The sequence below is a fragment of the Meleagris gallopavo genome, chromosome 4 (genome assembly GCF_905368555.1).
Source record: "Meleagris gallopavo chromosome 4, MGAL_WU_HG_1.1, whole genome shotgun sequence".
NCBI lineage: Eukaryota > Metazoa > Chordata > Aves > Galliformes > Phasianidae > Meleagris > Meleagris gallopavo.
Genome location: NC_139407.1, coordinates 29029373 through 29048455, shown reverse-complemented (window position 1 = coordinate 29048455; position 19083 = coordinate 29029373). Strand labels below are relative to the sequence as shown.

At 42.7% G+C, this 19083-nt stretch overlaps 1 long non-coding RNA gene across 1 annotated transcript; it reads right to left on the bottom strand.

Moving 5' to 3' along the window:
* Window positions 1–228: 228 nt before the first annotated feature.
* On the bottom strand, window positions 229–17873 carry LOC116216545 (uncharacterized). The gene is made up of 4 exons (XR_004159512.2): window positions 17355–17873; window positions 12804–12869; window positions 1438–1681; window positions 229–1291 (listed from the first exon to the last, which is right to left on the bottom strand). It is a non-coding gene; the product is annotated as an uncharacterized LOC116216545 (long non-coding RNA).
* Between the last annotated feature and the right edge of the window lie 1210 nt (window positions 17874–19083).

The following is a 19083-nucleotide window of genomic DNA, read 5'->3' as shown; positions in this document are numbered from 1 at the left end:
GGCGGCCGTTCCTCCGCACCGCCCACGCGGCGCGGGCCCCGCCATGCCCGCCGGGGGCCATGTTGGCCGTTGCTCCAGTGGCCGTCCCGCCGGCGAGGACGGCGGTCGGTATAACGCCTTACTTAGCGGCAAAACCTGCGGAAAGCTTGAGCGAAAAAGAAGGGATTTAATGACACTGTACTTGTTATCAATAACAAAAATAACAAGTTGTGCCGTATCAGTAACATCAGTACTTTCATCTATTGCCAAAGCATAAAATTTGAAATGAGCAGTAGATCCAACACTTCCTCCCACTTGGTGTCATCTACAGATGTTTAACTCCCTCATCCAGATCATCAAACACATGGACACCTGGAGTACCAGTGGCTGTGTGGAAAGATGCTGTCAAGCCCCTGGGTTGAACAGAAAGGGCTCTGGAGCACCAAAATGAACTGGGGAGCCCTGAACTGAGCAGATAAGGACTTTGGAAATGCTAGGGATGTGCTGAATGGCATGTGCAAGCCCCCGGACAAATCAAAGAAAGGAGATCACAGGTCATTGGCAAGCACAGGAAAACACTCTGAGAATCCTGAGGCCAAAGAGAAAGGCACTTGGAGGTCCCTGAGCACAAAATAAATGCAATCAGAGGTGCGTTGTGCAAGCAAAATGAATTTAGAGGAACTTGCGCTGAACTGCAAGGCATTCAAGAGATAACTGCTAAGCACAGAAAGGCAACTGGAGGCCCCTTTGGTGCACCAAACGTCATGATAAAGACTTGAGCCTAGGCCTTAAAAATGACATTCTGCCACATCAGACACCCACTGTGAGCTCCCTGGGTGGAGACAAACCTGTGGGTTTCACCTGCCAATGGAGCCATTGCTGAGAGAGCCTCTGGGAGGTGGGGAGTGAGGGCTCCCCTCTCCTGATTCCATCTCTTGTTCTCTTTCCTTCTCTCTGCCTCTCCCACGTGCCAGGCACACAAAGTCTGGATGAATACAAGGCAGTAATCCTTATTGCTCAAGTTCCCTCACTTCATTCACATGGATCAATCCTGATTCCATTCCAGAACCACTTAGGAACTCTGGTTGGGCACGCAGGTGGAGAAGAGATGCCCCTCCTGTTCCATCTCTCTCCTCTTTCTCTTCTTTGCTTTGGTCCTGCCAGCTTCTGGGTAGCTTAGGAGTAGTCTCCTCACAATCTTCTGCAGCAGGATGACATTTACTTCTAACCGGCATAACTCCTCAGAGAGATTGTAGGAGTTCCTGCCGTAGCTGTGAGTCCCTGCGAAAGCTGGAGGTGGATGGCTCATCTCCTGAAAACGACAGCGCAGGGGGCACAATGAAAGGGACAGGGACCCAAAGGGCTGTTATTCCTTGTCCCACGCATTACTGACACAAGACCAGGCCTCTGGTCACAGCAGTCTTGGACCATTGGGCCGGCCTGACCTGTGTCACTCACCTCTTTCCATCTCCTGCTGGCTTTGCTACATACAGAAATGGCCACAAGCAACATCCCACCGAGCAGGCACAGGGCTGGGCCGTTCCTGAAGGTCACCTCTGTGATTGCCATGCTTACATCCAGCTGGGTGGAGGAGGGCAAGGGGTGGTTCTGTGGGTAGGACAGGTTGGAGATTTGGCCAATGTGTTCAGGAGCCGCGTCCCACACAAGTGTGGCCCAAGAGGGGTGGCTGGGATGGCCAAGGCTGCCAGGGAACAGAAAAACCACACAGAGCATAAACACAAGGGAGATCCCCATGTTGAGCGCTGCGCTGCACATTCCCTAGTCAGAAGGTCTGGTAAAGCACCAGGTGCCCACGTTGCAAACAGTGATGGCTCCGTGATGTCACAGTGACTCTGTGGGCACCCGGCAAGTGGGGAAGGTCTCGGCAAGGAGGTGTGGCCCGGGGAGAGAGATTTCTCAGCCTGCTGCTGCCATGGCCCCCCTCCTGGGGGCTGTGCCCCAAAATGCTCAGTGAGGAGGAGCTACGCCAGCACAGGGGCAGTGTGTGACTCTCTGACCAATGCTCCTCTTCAGCTGTGCCCACGCTCAGTGGGGCAGCATGCTATTGCATCAGTGCCTTGGCACAGTCAGAGTCTCTGCTGACACAGGCAAGAGCAGGTTTCCAAACCCACCTGGGGTCCTATGCATCTTCTCTCCTTTTCCCACTCATGGCTGAATGTGGTGGCCACAGAATGGCAAATGGGGAGCTGGCTTTATCACCCATCTGCTGGAAGGATATTGTCCAAGGAACGTTGTTCAGATGGCGGAAGCAGAAGTTAGAGGCTCGTGCACATAATCACAGAAAACATTTCTTAGCCTGTCCGTTCTCCTCAAACTAGAGGAACCACTGAAAACTTGTGGTGATGTTCATGGTCGGCATACAGCCTTGCTTCAGCTATTTGAATATGGAAGATTCTCTATATGGGCCCTGGGTTGGAGCCCTGAAGGCTGTGCTCCAAAACACTCAATACCTGGCAGCGTGCCGTTTGGTTAAGCTTAAAGTGGCACATGGATGTCTCTGACTTGACTGACAAAAGACACCCTTAGGCGCTTGGCTTGAAGGAAGAAGCATAACAAGCCTGAGTTCAGTATAACGAAGTCTAATCCTACAATTTGCCTATCAAATATTTAGTTCAAGTGCAGAGCAATTCTGTAATATCCAAACTATGTCTTATTAAATTGAGAATGCAGATATAACATCTTAGATCTGCAGATATTTGCAAAATTAACACGGTTGATAATCACTAAGTTAGCATGCAGTTAATTGCTCAATTAATTATTACAAAATCAACTGGAAATTGAAGAAGCCTTACAAGTTGCACTAAGATGACTAAAGAGCAGATCAAAGGAAAAGAAGGTAAATGAAATGACATTTTAATTGAATTAATCTCCATCCATTACAAGACAGAAGCAGGCGACTTCCATCCTACTACTATGAGATTCCACTTCTCCACCATTCAGATTTCTTACCCATTAGCACAGTGGCTTCACTGGTTGCAGAGACCATTAGCCTCACTTCGGGGCCATTCTAGTTTATATCCATAAACAGAGACACTTCAACACATATCACTTCAGTAATACATTACTGGGAAGTAGCTTCCACTCTTTCCCGCTGCCTTCTGATGACTTGTTCCGTGTCACTCGTGCTTTTTTGGTAGATACGAATGCTCACTAGAGTGCAATGTGCTTTACTGTTAATGATACCAGTAATCAAATCTCCTTGTTCCTCCTCCCCCACTTTTCCCAAATTGTACAAACTACACAGCATGCCAGTAGGGCCATTTAGAGCCTTAGCAAAGCCTGATTTTTTCCTTAGCCTTTCAATCAATGGAAGCAGCATTCACTGGTTTGACACATGTATTGCACAGCCATTTACTCTGCTTTTCTATCTCCAGCTCCGTACAAACGCTAATAAGGAGAATAAGGCTCCCAGGAGATTTGAGAGCATTACCATAGAATCATTAAGGCTGGAGGAGACCCCAGGAACACTTAGTCCCGGCGTGCCCAACCCGCAGCCTAGCACTGCTCGCACTGCGGCCCCCATTCCCTGCTGCCGTGCTATCACAGCACATGGAGCAGAGAATTCAGCAGAACGATGCTCTCCCACGCTAAAAGGGTTCCTAGCGGAGGCTCCGCAACAGAACCACTTGTATCTAGAGCACCGACTCTAAGCAAAGCCTTGGGAAAAACGGAGCTCCCGCTCAGAAGTGCTGCGATCATCGACCGCGTGGGCCGATGGCGGGCTCGCCGCGGCTCTGTGCGCGCAGGCTGGCGCCGCTGCCGTAGGTGAGCCCGTCGCTGCCGCACACCGGGTAGCGGCTCTTGCACACGCGCACGCCGCGGCAGCAAGCACCGCCACGCGTTCTGCACCCGGCCCGGAGGGCAACCCCGCAGCGGCACCGACTTAAGCCACGGCACGGAAAACCCCCGCTCCGGGAGGCGGCCGTTCTTCTGAACCGCCTATCCAGCACCGGCCCCGCCAGGCGCCATGTTGGCCGCCTCTGCCGTGGCCGTCCGGGAGGCGAGGTTTGCTCTTTGGGTGACGTAGTGCTCAGCAGCAACAGCTGCGGTAGGCTTAAGGGAAAGAGAAGGGCGCTCAAAGTCCGCACTGAGCTGAGAAAGATACACGGAGGTCCCTTTTCCTAGAATCATTACGGTTGAAAAGACTCCTAAGATCACCACTGCTGCCTATTGCAACTCTATACATTCCATTTCAAAATCTGTCACACACGTATACATATCAACTGAAAGTGGAGTTGCAAAAAGAAAAAGTGATTTTTTTTTTTTGAAAACTTGAAACTTTTTCTCAAATTCCTGCATATATATGTATATTTAAACACATCTACGTATTTGTCACTGCTCACAGAACTGTGCTCAGCCAACATGCCAAAAAGCGTAACATTATCTGCCATAACTTGAGCTTGCCAGAACTGAAGTTTCACTTCAAATGCTGTTGTCTGAAACACAGCACTTTTCAAAACGGAAAATCTGTTCAGCATTTTACCCAACTTATCCACTTCCCTTCCAAAAAGGAAATGATGACCCCATAATCAGCATCTATGCTTTTAAAGAGCTCCCAGAATTGGTGGTAATTCAGTCCCTTGGCCTTCATGAAATTCACAGCTCCGATGATGAGTTGCGTGATATTATCCATGTTTAAAGCTTTTGCACATAAATGCCTTGATGTCTGATGCAGTGATATTTCATCAAACATGAATTACCAGGCTTAACTTCATCTTCTATTAATTTTCTAATTCCTTTTTTTTATTTTTTATTTTACCATCATTGGGGCACCATCAGTAGCTACACCAGGCATGCTGACAAAGGCTAAAGAAAATCCCTTCAATTTATTTTCTTCATACATATCATAGATTTTGTTGTCTTTCAGTGGCACCTAAAAAGCCATTTCTTTAGTGACATTATATTTGTTATCAGTACCTCTAACAAAAATGGGACATTGAGCCTTAACTGTTATGTCAGTACTTCTATCACCAGCGCGGAACTTTAAATTAGGATCTTTTCTTTCCAATTCTTTTCCAGAGAATTTCCTGTTACTTCAGCTCACCTGCCTGTAGGTTGGTGAGAAAAGCTGATTTTAGAAGTGTTGTGTTTGTTTTTTTTTTTTAATCAGGACATGATATCTGCCTTGCTTTCCATTTATTGCTTAATAAACTTACCATTGGGATATGGCATTGAATTTTTTCTTTCAGTCAGATTTTCTTAATTAGCTTTTATGACAGAGTTCATTTGAGTTTACACTTTTAAAAAAATATTGTGCTGAGACTTCTTTCAGTTCTGCAATTTTGTCTTTCAAAGTATTACTTGATGCGCATCACATTTGGCATCATGTTTCTGCATATGATGTCATTTCAAATTGTATGTGCTGGCAACTGGCACGATTTCCTTGCAAATTAAGCACGGTGTCATATTGTTTGTCAGTATTGCACAGCACACTCTCCACGTCATGGGCCAGGCCACAGAGAGGGGCACAGCTGCTGCCATTGTAGTACAGGGTTGCCAGACTAGGAACTGGACACACGAGGACTATATGATTTTAGGGGACCATATGCACAAAGTGTGTGAACTTGAGCAACAGGAATTACTGCCTTGTATTCATCCAGACCTGGTGTGCGTGGCACATGGGAGAGGCAGAGAGAAGTAAAAAGAACAAGAAATGGAATCAGGAGAGGGGAGCCCTCACTCACCACTTTCCAGTGACCTGTCATGTGGATGAGGAAGAGCCCTCACTATGTTTGTAGATGACACCAAGTTGCAGAAAGCACTGGATCTACTGGAGGGTAGAAAGGCCCCGCAGAAGGATGTGGACAGGCTGGATAGGTGGGCCGAGGCCAGCGGGATGAGCTTTAACAAGGCCGAGTGCCAGCTCCTGCATTTTGGTTACAGCAACCCCATGCATTGCTACTGGCTTGGTACAGCGTGGCTGGAAAGCTGCACAGAGGAAAAGGATCTGTGGATGTTACTTGTCAGCCGACTGAACATGAGCCAGCAGTGTGCCCAGGTAGCCAAGACCACCGATGGCATCCTGGCTTGTATCAGAAATGGCGTAGCCAGCAGGAGCAGAGAGGTGATCACCCCTGTGTACTCGGTACCTCAGGTACTCCGTTCAGTTTTGGGCCCCTCACTACAAGAAACTCATGGAAGCTCTGAACACGTCCAAAGTAGGGCTATGAAGCAGGTGAAGGGTCTGGAGCACCAGTTTTAGGGCTATTATAAAAGCTAATTGTGCTGATGACAAAAATTTCAAAGCAATTTCCTGATAGTGAGTTTGTCAAGCAATATATTGAAAGCAGGGCAGATAACGTGTCCTGATTTAAAAATAATTGAGTCCGTCGGTTATTACTTTTAACTTTCTCTTCCCTTGGCCTTTTTCCTATTGTTATTTCAAACATACGCACTAATATGGCTAGGATTACCCAATAACCACAGTATTTGTCTCACTGTATAACAGTTACATTACTTTTTGTCATCAGAAGAAGCAGATAGTGTTGACATTTGTTTTGCGTCAGGTACAAAGCAGGAAAGAGTAGAGTTCAAGGTTACCAGATAAAAACACACCTTGTGTCTGGAAGGTTGAACCCTTTTAAGGACCACCAAATGTTAGCAAAGCAGCCTTACTATTCATGGTTCAGGGCTGTATTAAAATGCTGAATGCTTGCTCAAGAGTTTTACTGTTTCATTCAGCAAATATTAGAAAGTTTCAGTTAATACGGGGCAAAAGGAAATCAATTATACTTGTGCTGCATTCATCTCAGATGCATCACACAAATGCTGTAAAAATCTGGAGCAAGTGCAGTTACCAGCAGTAAGCTCTACATAGGGTAGTATCTGCTACTCAGCTCTACCAAAGCTGAAAATGCAGTGGTCATTCATAAGCACTGTGTTTGTGTATTATATGTGTATACATATTTATATAGCTATACATTAAAGCTAAAAGCTTATTTAAGCCAGACTAGCCTGAGAACTAGCAGATCTGCTTTATGCTGCTCCTGGTCCTACCACCCACTCATCTTGAGCTGGAGAAACTGTGATTTTGTTTACTGGTGCAGACTTCCCATATGCTTTGACCGCCTAGGATCATATTCGTAATGACACTTAGGGCAAGCAGTTTCTAGTAATTTTACTGTGCGTAAAAGAGCCTTAACAGCTCTTTGTTTTGTGTGTGCTTAGGTTACCTTGCTATTAAAAAACAAAAACCACAAAAAAAAAAACAAACCAACATTGAAATGTTTCTTCATAATAACATATGAATTAACGTACTCAAGTCTGAGATGCTGAGATAGCTTGTTGATAGAAGCTACTTTCTTTGCTAAATGCCCCAAATTAATCCCCGATTAGACATTTCTAAGCTTATCAGCTCCAGCATGGCAAGAAGCAATGGAAGAAATATGGAGGATCTCACACCGTGTTACAGTAGCATATATCGATATTTGTCCCTCGTTATTTACAGTTAATGAGACACTGTCTCTTGTATTTAATGGATCTAAGGTAGAGGATCAGCTCTTTATCATGTTCTCCTCCTGTACCACTTGATGGCACCCTTGCATAAGCACAAAATATCCTCAAATCAACACATCTTCAAACAAGTTCTGGCCAGGGTTGTTTTACATCATGAACGTACCCATCATCAACGTACTGAATCTAACACTGCAGCACTGAGTGGCATTCGGAGGACATGCAAATAATTATACCTAGAAAGCTCTATTTTACAAATTTAATCCCAGAAATTATTTGGATAATTCACTGCTTTTTCTTTCTTTCAGCAATTTTGGTAACACATTTGCCTTTGCCTTACTGAACCTTTTTCGCTGGTTGCAAACACTCTTTACTCGGTATTTTCATCTTTATCAGAATGTTTGCAGCAGGTTTATGCAGTGCACATATTCATGCACTGCACAGAATTTGTCCTTCCAGTTCAGAAGCAGCAAAGCAATAAACTGCTACTGAAAAAAAAAAACATCTTCTGTTCTGCTAGAGAGAAAAATGGAAATTAATTTGTACCAACTAACTAACAAAACTATGATCCAATTTGTGATATCAAGGAAACATTTGCAGGGGGCTGCAGGAGGTTAAGACGAGTGTGAGGGGATACCACATATGCCACTTATCTATAGGTAATTGTAATTACAGCAGTGAATGCTGCAGATAGTTACAGGCCACAGACAGAAACAACTTGCTGGTCTGTTTGGTTTTATGACTTCATGAAGAATGTATTGAAACATTTATTAACTCTTCGTACACGGAATTTTAATGGAAAGTATAACCGACTAGATTATGAAATTAAAAGGTTTCAGGGACCGTGATGAAATGTGCAGAGCACCTGTCTTAGGAGTAGCTGCTAGTCAGGGGCTTGGATCGATGCACCATATGACAAAGGGGGAAAAAAATGGAAGCAATAAAAATCGAGTGCCAAATGACTCCTGAATTTGGTAGAGACCTAAATCCCACAGGCATTTCTGGTTTAGCTTTACCTAATCCAAAATGCACTTGCTAACATTCTGAATGCGTATCAGTGTTTGATCCAAAAAATTAAAACTTCTTGCTTTTATTTTGTAATTACATTTATTTAATTTGGGCATTTGTTCCCTCATCCACCAATACTTATTCCTTCAAATGCACAAGATGAGCTAGTGGCCTAAACCAAGGTGAACTCTGAATTCTGCCTGCAACAATGGAGGAGAGGAGTGGGAACATCATAAATAAGCACCATTAATAAGTAGTACCTGAGAGGTTTTTGAAGCATATCCTTTTCTGACTTCCTCCATTACCCAGTGAATTGCATTAACAATGATAATTGCAGCTTCAGGAAACATAACTGCTAAACAATTGCAGCAGTAAAGCTCTACAGCCTTCCTCAATTAAGTGAGAATTTAGTCCTCGAGTACCACTGCTGAAACTGACTGAGCAGAGTAAAAGCAAGTTCTGTGATGGATTGGAGGACAGTTCAGGACAGGAGAAACAGACTGCTTTGCTCTGATCATCCTCTCTATACTTCGTCTGTAAACTCAGTAGCCACCTCTTCTCTGTATCTAATACTGGCATGGGAACAAAAGCAACACACTGCAAGTAGAACCTACTCTGAGAGGCCATGTAAGCTAGGGAATTTAGAAGAGGGTCACTGTCATTTTTGTAGCCATCATACCTCTTCTGGTTTTGCCCTAGCAGCTCATACTTCCACTATTGTTCATCTGTCTCAGCTTTAACCTCTTGATCTTCGAAGGCTTTTTTGGTATTCTTAGCCTGTTCTCTCTGCTTATTCTTGTGTACTTGTGTTGTTCATCAACATCATCTGCAAATATCTGACATTTACAAATAGGTCTTACAATACTTAGTCTTTTAAAGTAGAGTTGTTTTTCTTTTTTTTTGTTGCTGTACATTTCAGTATAAAGGCAAACTGGAGTAATTTCCAGTAACAAAGGAAATGTCTTTATGCTGATTTGATCTAAACAACCCAAAGGGGAAAGAATGATGCAAACAAGAAACTGTGAAGTCTTTGCCATAATAGTCAAGACAGGAGTTTTTCTTGAAATGTATTTGAGAGCATTTACTTGAGCTTTCATAAAGGAAAGGGAACCATCTTAATAAAGATTTAGGATAAAGACTGAATAGCAAGTACAAATTACATTTTTTTTTTTGAGAGAGAGAGAGAGAGAGAGAGAGAGAGAGAGAGAGAGAGAGAGATGATAATACCTTTTAACTTCTTTCTGTACTGTGACGGAACAGGAATCTAAGTACCCCACAGTCCTTTTCAGTAGGGCTGTGCTCCATCCTTACACTCCCTAGTTTGTACTGATAGAGGGAGTTGCCAGAACCCAGGTGCAAAACCTTACACTTGGCTTTCATGAAAATACCCGGGCCCACTGCTCAAGCTTCTCTGTGTCTGTCTGGATAGCATCAAATCCCTCAGTTGCACTGACTGCACCACAAGGCTTGGTGTCATTTGCAAACTTGCAGCATGTACACTCAATCCCACTGTCAATGATAAAGAAATTGAAAAGGGTCAGTCTAGGGTAGAATGGTTAGGTTGCAGTTGGACTTGATTATCTTTAACTTCTTTTCCAACCAGAGCCATTCTATGATTCTGTGATCAGTCCCAGCACTGATCCTTGAAAAGCACCACTGATCTTCATTTGGATGTTGAGTCAAATGAATTGAATTTGTACAGTTCTCCCTATAAGGTAACCAAGCTCCTACCAGTGCTTGGAGCCAGCCTGAAGTTTCCCCCTTTCATTATAATCCTTATGTTAGTTCCCCATTATTTTTTGTATATTTTGAGCAACACTTAACACCATCAGTCTGACAGCCACTTTATCACTGTAACAAAGCATCCTTGGTCTTGTGGGATGTGTCTAGTCATCTGTCTGAAGTGGCTAAGACTTAGTACAGGTTGTCACATAAAGTCAAAGGCTGGGAAAAGAAAACTTGTCAGCTTGACCTTGATAAATCTATGAGTGTGAAAGACATGCCACATGTAATTTCCATTACAGAAGTCACCAGGAATCCATAAGAAATATGAAGGACTGGAAAGAGTCAGACATGCAGAAAGTTATTCCTATCAGAAACACTGGATAATTTCAAGTGCTTTTCCAGCTATACTTGCATTCCACAGCAGTGAAGGGTATTCTCAATGTCATCTTACAAGACCAAGACAAAATCATCAATTACAATACAAGATATCAAGATAATATTTTCAGATCACCTTCCCCATATTTCACCCCCCTCAAGTAAAAAAAAAAAAAACCCTCAATAAGCCAGCTCTCTCACAGTACAAAAGCAGTTTTAGTATCATACAAAAATATTCTAGTGCTTTTTTAGTTAGTTACGACCATCCTTTTGGTTCACTTAAAAACAGTGCGCTCCATCCTCTTTTTCTTGCCCTGATGCTGACAAGTTCATCTACGCATACAAGAATCTCCTCCCTTTGTGTTGGTGGAAGGTAGCTTTCAAAGTTGTTTGAAAACCCTAGCAGTGCTTACAGTGAGAGATCCTATCTTTAACTGCACCTCAAATTCTGAAGCTGAGTGAGAAAGTTAGAGAAAAGACCTTTGCACGTGATCTTTCTGCAAAGCAGCACAACACATAGGACTTGACTGCAGTTTAGCATCAAAGACTGACCACCAGCTGAGCACCTCCCACAGTGTATTTAACTAATGTTAAAATAGCTCTCCTGCTTAGAAAAAATACCATCGTTCTGAATCTCTAGTTAATTTAATTAGTGATGTGAAATTCATATAAGACCCTTCAGACATACACCTACTCAAGAAAGTCATTTGTAGCATCACTGTGGAAGTGCAGCAACTTAGTTTTAAGAACTAAGTTCTTAAAGTCAGAATATGGTTATTTTGGCAAGAAACAAGAAATAAATTCTGCTCCTATCAATCAGTGTGAAAATGTAATTGAATTCAATGCAACAGAAGTTGATTTTTATCCTAGGACCCGAAGTCCTAAACTAAATTCACACAACCAGTTTGATTCATTTCTGATCTTTGTGCAATTTCACAAACTCTGGGGAAAAACACAGTTCATACATTTGTTCTTTATAATTCCTTTTGGCTCTACTTTGATGTTCAGAAGGAGAAAGAGATTTAGTAAGCTTCATTGTGGCAGTAAGATCTTGCTTAAATTCTGACTTTCCTTATTGAGACCAGGAGATGGAATCAGTGCTCCATTCAGATTTGTCAGACTGCCTCACAATCCTAAAGCTAAGGAAACACAAGGAAGAACACAAAACCAGAGATCTTTACACCTTCTAAAGAATCTTTTCCCATTGCTTGTTTTCCCTAGAAAGAAATAACAGCACATAAACAGAACAAAACCATCATTTAAACATCCTCTTCTTTTCTGAAGTTACATATTTACCCAAGACTTTTTCAATATTGGTGATTTCCCTTAAAGCCCCTACTCTGCCATCTCACAATGCTGGGATACTCAAGTTCTAGGAACACAAAGCAACTATCAGACAATGCAGAGGCTACAGATAGTGCTGTGACTGACACAAACACACACACACAAATGCCCAGTAAGAGGCATTAAGTCACACCCACCAGAAAAAAAAAAATCTTAGTACAGAATACAGGGTACTTACTTTGGAGACAGGAGTCCAACAGCAGTAAGAACAGAGCTGCTCCAATCAGGAAGACAAGGAAGAAAACAGGTCACAGTAGCTTCTCCAGAGCAATTGTACTGCTAAGCAGCACAAGAGAACAAGTAACAGCAACCAGCCCCAGCAACAACACATAGGCCTTCAAGCAAACATGTAAGAATGAAGCAATACCTAAGACAAGCACCTCAGGTACAGCCAAGAACAGGGCTAACCTTGCTCCCTGTACAACACAGCGCACAAACACAAGGGGAGGGTTCAGACTTAGGCTTCTATAGAGCCATGGACCATGGGCGGAGGCTGCCTCAGGAGGGGCTGATTAGGGCAATCAGAGCCTATTAGTGCCCTCATGCCTGCCAGCTGGCTTTCTTTCTCAGGCTGATTTGAGTCAAGTATATTGCATTACCACTGGCTTTCCAGGTGTCATGAGACACAGTGAATGCTTTGGTTCCTGAAATTCGGTCTGTATTTCCTCTGTTAAAAGAGTTTTACTTGTTCTCAGTGTTTTAATATGCTCACTAATTTTTGTACTTGGGGCTGTGCCTAAGTCCAAGGGCTATTTCTGAGACATCTGAGTGGTCTCTTTGCCAGTTTGCCCTGCAGTACTCCTTTAAGTGCATATTTGTGAATGTGATAAAATGAAGGATGGAAGTACACATGGCTGTGCAATGTTCAGTGTTAAAGTTGGCATTCTCTTTAAACTTACCAAAGGCAGTAGGGTGAGAACTTTGTTAACCAGTGCTGTAGAAGCCTTGGGTGCTGTCTTTTCCATCTGTGAAAGAATGAAATCACAAATGATGAAGATAATTTATACTGAGCAAATAAAGTTCTAAGAAGGTCAAGGTGCAGTTGGTTCAACACAGCTTAATTAAACCAGGTGTTGTGGGAGGGGTTCAACACAGCTTAATTAAACCAGGTGTTGTGGGAGGCTAATCTCTTCATTCTGAAGTGGCTGCATCCCAATTAGATAAGGTCTTGAAGTATAAATGCTCTAAAGCTGAAGGCAAGAGTGTGTCTCCATGTCACTGTTTGTCTTACCCTACTAAAATATCAACACTTTTACCCCATCCTCAAACTAGATCTCCAAACTTCTGACCAATATTTTCTGACTGTGACCTAAATAGGGAATGGAAGCCACCTACAGTATGCAACAGAAGAAATTCCATTTTCTCCAAATCACACAGACTACCTTAATTGCTTTCCTGTAATAATATAGTGATATGGTGTTGGATTTATATGAATAATTCAGGGCAGTAAAATGAAAAAGTTATCAACAAAAGATGGCTTATGGTGATTATTTAATGCATTTCATAGATAGTTCAAAGACAAAAAGATACATCTGCAGGTGGAGTGCAGAATACTATATTGAGTATAAATGTACAGATGTATTAACTCCATTACTAGGATAGAGGAAAAATAAGAGTCAGCTGAAGATAGTGAATAAAACATTTTTATATTCCCTGAATGTATACTCTCTTGTTCTGTTAAATAATGAACAGAAGATCTGAAAAATTCAGATAATCTCTTATGCAATAGGTACCCTTTATGAAAAGGTATGTGGGAAGATGTGAAGAACACATAGGAGTCTTTTCCAGTTAGTAAATGTGGGGCCCGTGTACACAACAGCAGTATATAAGGGGCAGATGTTATGTGTAGGCTACACATATCAGAGGGAGTTAGGGCTGTAAAAATGCAGTCTTTTAGGGGCATGTCTCAGGTCGTTCTGAAGATCAGACCATGCTTGGTTTGCCTTCTACAAATCATGTACGCATGCAGTAAACTTCTCCATGCACACCTACTCTTCTGCAGTGCAAGCACCTTTGGACACCTGCCACCAAAATAACCTTGAGGATTTCTCTTGAACAGAGTAAATCGCCTTGTTAAATACATCTCTCCTTTTTTACATTCCTCCTCATATAAAGACAAGTTAAAGAGGAATCTTCAGCCTTCAGTGTCAGAGCAAAAAAAAAAAAAAAAAAAGAGATAAAATCTTGATTTAATTCTTGTCTCTTTTTTTCCCCCATTCTATTACCCTTTACACTATTCATTTACTCTTTTACTATTAAAATAACTATCTGATGGTGGCATTACTTGGTGAAGTGATACAGATATGCTAAGTGGAGTGTGACAGATGAATTCCATAATTTGAAAACCTGCTAGCTATGAGGTAGCAAGCGCTGTCTTTTTCTGGCTTTATTGACTATTAAAGCTCCATTTTGCAGTGCATACTGTTCCAATGACATGATTTTCCATGCAAAAAGGTCTTGATTCTTTTTTTTTCTGAAACTAAAAGGCTTCCCTTCTGAGTTCAGATGGACTGTGTAATTTTGGGGTCATTTATTCAACCCTGAGTAAATACTCCATTTATTTAATAAAATGGCTTTTTATCTGCTTTCTAGATTGTAATTCTTTAATAAGTAAATTAAAACCTTGCTTATTAATTGCAGGGTACACAAGTGCCATTGGCTTTCTTTCAGGGCACCCATGCCAAAGCTGGTGATGGCCGGGATGCGGCAAGGCAAAGGGAGAGATCCTGAGGTTGTGCAGATCCGTCTGGTCTGAGCAATCTCAATGGGAGAGCTGACCACAAATCCCTCTTAATTCCTTATGGCTATAGCTTCCTGCTCTCATTGCTTTGTGAAAAGACAGAACGGTCATGCTTTCCAGAAGCTGACAAACTTTTTAGATTGGAGCTATAAAGTGTTTTCTTTCAGAAGAGGCTTCCACTTTAATGGATGAGGAGTGCTTAGCAATTCTGTTAGCTCATCTCATTTTGGCTCAGTTAAGCAACAAACAGCTGAGGAGTAACTTCATTAAACATGTGTTGTGTGGCGGGGAACGTTGCTTTGCCAAAATCTGTGCTTATTGTGGAGTGTGTTACTTTAAAGAGGGAAAGCTAGGATTTCATTACATTTATTCTTGTAAAGATAATTGTGTTTGTCTCTCATATAGCAACTGTCATGGACTTTGATGTAGATGAATTAAACCTAATCCAATCATTTACTTTGGAAAAAAAACCTCTAAGTATTCATCTTTAAAAATGAGCTCTCAAAATAGGCTTTTATTTTATATATTTATTTATGGTTAATTGGACTATGTGCTGAAAATGAAAGACCAGATTTTGATCCTAGTTGCCCACTAAGGAGGGACAGTAAATGTGCTGGGGGTAACAGAGATGTATGCATGCGTTTTCATGATAAAAACCAACCTTGTGTGACTTAGCTTTGGAAGGAAGCCTTATCCTTTGCTCTGCGGCAGGCGTACATATACCAGCTGCTCTGAGAACAGGGCATTTAACTTGTCTTAAGTCTCGTGGGAATTCTCAGCTACTGGAAAGTTTTTTAGGAGCTGAAACCTCAGGTACAGTTTCTGGTTACCTCCAGCTTGGGATCCTGCATACGTTTTCTGAGAAGTCTGCTAATCCCCTAATTGATGCCATGCACTGACCAAACCAGGACCTTCATTCCCTATGGATTTCTGCTGTCAGACATTTAGAGAGAGATCCACCAAGACCAAACTTAAGCCTGCAACTACATGTTAAAGGGTAGATATGGCACTGATGGACATGGTTAGTGGGCATGGCGGTGTTGGGTTGGCGGTTGGATTGGATGGTCTTAGTCATATTTTCCAATCTTAATGCTTCTACATTAGAGTGTTTCTTTCCCAGGCTAATTCAGAGAAGTTGACTTATTTAGATGCTTTGATTTGCCTTCTATCCACCATCTATATAGGAAGACTACAAAACACAGCCATATTTTATTAATTCCTAGGCTAAAAATGTCTGAACGAGGCATTTAAAAATAATTGAATTAAAATCTCTCTAACCCTTTTATACCATAAAATGTTACTATCATTTTTAGATTTCAGAGGACTTAGTTTTTTATTTCAACATTTCTACTCAAGGACATAAACATGCTGGTGTTCAACCTAAACCAAGCTTCTTCTGACCACTGCTGCATAGTTTCCTGTTGATTTGTATTGCTTCTGAGCTCAACCTCCAGGTCAGATGCTGCTAAGTCGCCTGAGAGCTTCAGTTTTTGGTAAGCACCCTCTGGCCAAATACTTGGTCCACACCAGTGCACTTGCTATGATTTTCAAAATTCTGCCCAGATGGTCTCCGCCTATGGCATAGTGGTGCTCAATCTCCCATTTTCCTCAGGGGAAAAATACATAATTTAATTTGTGGTTTTTAGTAGTCTTACTAATGACTTTCTGCTTGTTCTATTGTTTTAAGTAGCTACAGATGCTTCAATAGCTCTTTTATATTGCCCTGTATTGTTGCTATCAGTCACTGGATTTCAGGAGGGAGACAAGTAAACCTTCAGCTTCTTTAGGCTTCTTTAGGACCAAGCTGAGAGAACTACTGAAAATGAGGAACATGCTGCTGCTGAAGATTTTGCCTTCTTAGGTAGTGTTTCTCAGTAGAGAGCTAGAAAGGTGTTTCCAGGTAAGAATCTGTCAATGTTGAAAATCTTGTCTCACAAAGTGAAGAGCACCAAGTAGGAAACAATTAACTTTTAGCTCAGAACTTGCCCTGTGGTGCTACTCAGTGCATTACTGAAACACCCATTAAGCATTTATCTAGTAGAGACATCTGACTCCTTTATCAGCATCTCAGCTGTACTAACTTAAGGCATGGGCCTGAGGAGCCCAGCTTGTCCTGATTCAAGAGGTTCACAGGTTTGTGCAGCAGCCTTCTGAATCCAGCCTGGCATGGATTCATGCCACAGGGGACATGCCAGGCTCGTCTGCAGGATTCCTGGTAATTTAATTTTAAGTGAGTGTTAGTCTGCTAAGGAAGAGCTCTGAATGAAATATTCCTAGGCCGAGCTTGTGGTTCCTCCTGCTTAGGCAGCCCCGTGCTTAGTCTGCAACAAATTCATACACCAGTGCTCAGTCTGCTTTGCTGTAAATGCTGTGAATTCAAATGCTCTTAAGGAACCTGCATTAACAGGGGGATGGGGCTTGATGACTTCCAGAGGTCCTTTCCAACCCATAAGATTCTGTCCAACCTAACGCTTTGCAATATGTCCATCTTTTAATTACTAAACAGTATACACCAACAGTTCACACCAATGCTGGAAGCTTGGCACTAGCTGAATCTGCAAAGAAAAACTACAGCAGACAGTGTTCAAGTGTCTTTACTGGTTATTTTCTGTGTCTGTTCTTAGCCTTTTGAGAACAGAACAAACTCTCTATTCCTTCGTATTGACAGCAACAATAGCAAAGCGGGTTCTTTGTCTATAAAGAGACTTACATGCACAGCCTATTCCTCTTGGGCCTGACATCGTTTCAAGGGCTCTGGCACAAAGACTTCTGCGCGGGATGGACTCTCATACAGCATCTGCACTGCTTGTACGTGGTTTGCTCTCAGTGGAAAGTCACAGCAGAAAACAAATTGGAGCAGGGTCTTTTGCATGGCAGCGATGCCCATGGATTTCTGGAGCTCTGGGGAGGGAGAGACAGAATATGAAGGTGCAGTGTGGCTTTGTGTTGCATGCACAATGTGTGACCCTTGTTAACTTATCTCTGCCAGTCAGCATGATAGAGCCTCACACAAGAACTGTGTCTCATACATCTGCAGCAGTGCATCATTTGCCAGATATCTGACAGCTTGAGGTGCTGGGCATATGAAAAAATAGCTGGTGGTGTGGAAGGAAAAAACAAAGCTGTATCTCACTGTTCCTCAATCTTCCTTCATTTCACCTTTGCATACAGCCAGCACCTTCAGCCATTTTAGAGCACTTCATATTCGGAGGAAGGACTTTGTTTCTACCAAGGGGCTGTATTTTATACCACTTTCAGAGGTATGAAATTTCAGAGGTATGAAATGAACTGAGGCCCCTGGACCTCAGTTGCTTTTTGTCCTGTCAAAGCGTGCTGATAGCTTACCCGTAATCTATCCATGCCATTTCCTAGGCTGTTAGGTGCCACGGCTGTCCTTGTCACCTCTGTCTATGTGACCCCGTTTCCAGAATGGCTACAGAAATTACAAGAATGCTTTGCAGAGACAGCAGTTAGCCTAACAGCAGCACCGGCAATTTTTTTGTTGTTGCTAGAGCAATGATAATTCTGACAGCTCAATGTAACCTCATGGTAGCTGTCCGGAAATCGTTTGCAAGCTGGTTGCAGTCATTTCTGACCAGGAGCTGTTAAACTGAAACTCCGACTCCAGAGGTGTTGAGTGACATGCTGTTGTCCTAATGTGTCAAACAAGTGCTGGCTTTTGGCATCCTTAGCTTACATATTGGCTCCTGTCAAGGTTTGGAAGTCCGCTGTGGCAACTGTATCTCATCCTAATAGCCAAACAGCTTACCGCTGTGTTGTCACATGCTAACTAATAACAAACAGCAAGCCTCTCTCCTTCCAGATTTGCTACAGGATAAGGAAAGTCTGTGCATTGTTAGCTTCACACAAATTAGTTCACTTCACCCTGCCAACTTTTCTGTAATTTTTTATCCTTCTGTGTAAATGCTGGTTGTGATAAAACAAGACATGGATCATCAGGGATGTCTCAGCAATAGTGGTTCCTTCACTGGGAGTAAAAGTGTTCTGCAAGAAGTCACAAAAACATTTCGAGAGCCCATAGAAACTTTTTTTTTTTTTTTTTTTCCCTGGAGTTCAAGATTAAAACAGGTTCTCCAGGCAACGTGTTCAAAACTTGTGCATGCGCTATCCCTGGAGGTGTGCCATGCCAATTTGGATGGGGCCCTGGGCAGCCCGATCTAGTGGTAATCAACCCTGCCAAAGGCAGGGGGTTGGGCACTAGATGGGCTTTAAAGTCCCTTCCAACCTAAGCCATTTTATGATTCTGTGATTCCTAAAATCCTGTTCTCCTTAGCTTGTTCCAGGTTGCTGTGTGGTGTAAGACCATAATGCACACTTGTTTGTGTCTGTTTGTCATTAACAAAGGCAATGAGGGGATGTCTGGAGCTTGTACAGGCTCCATCCTCTTGTGTGTGCCAAGAGGTCTGATGAGGTGGTAG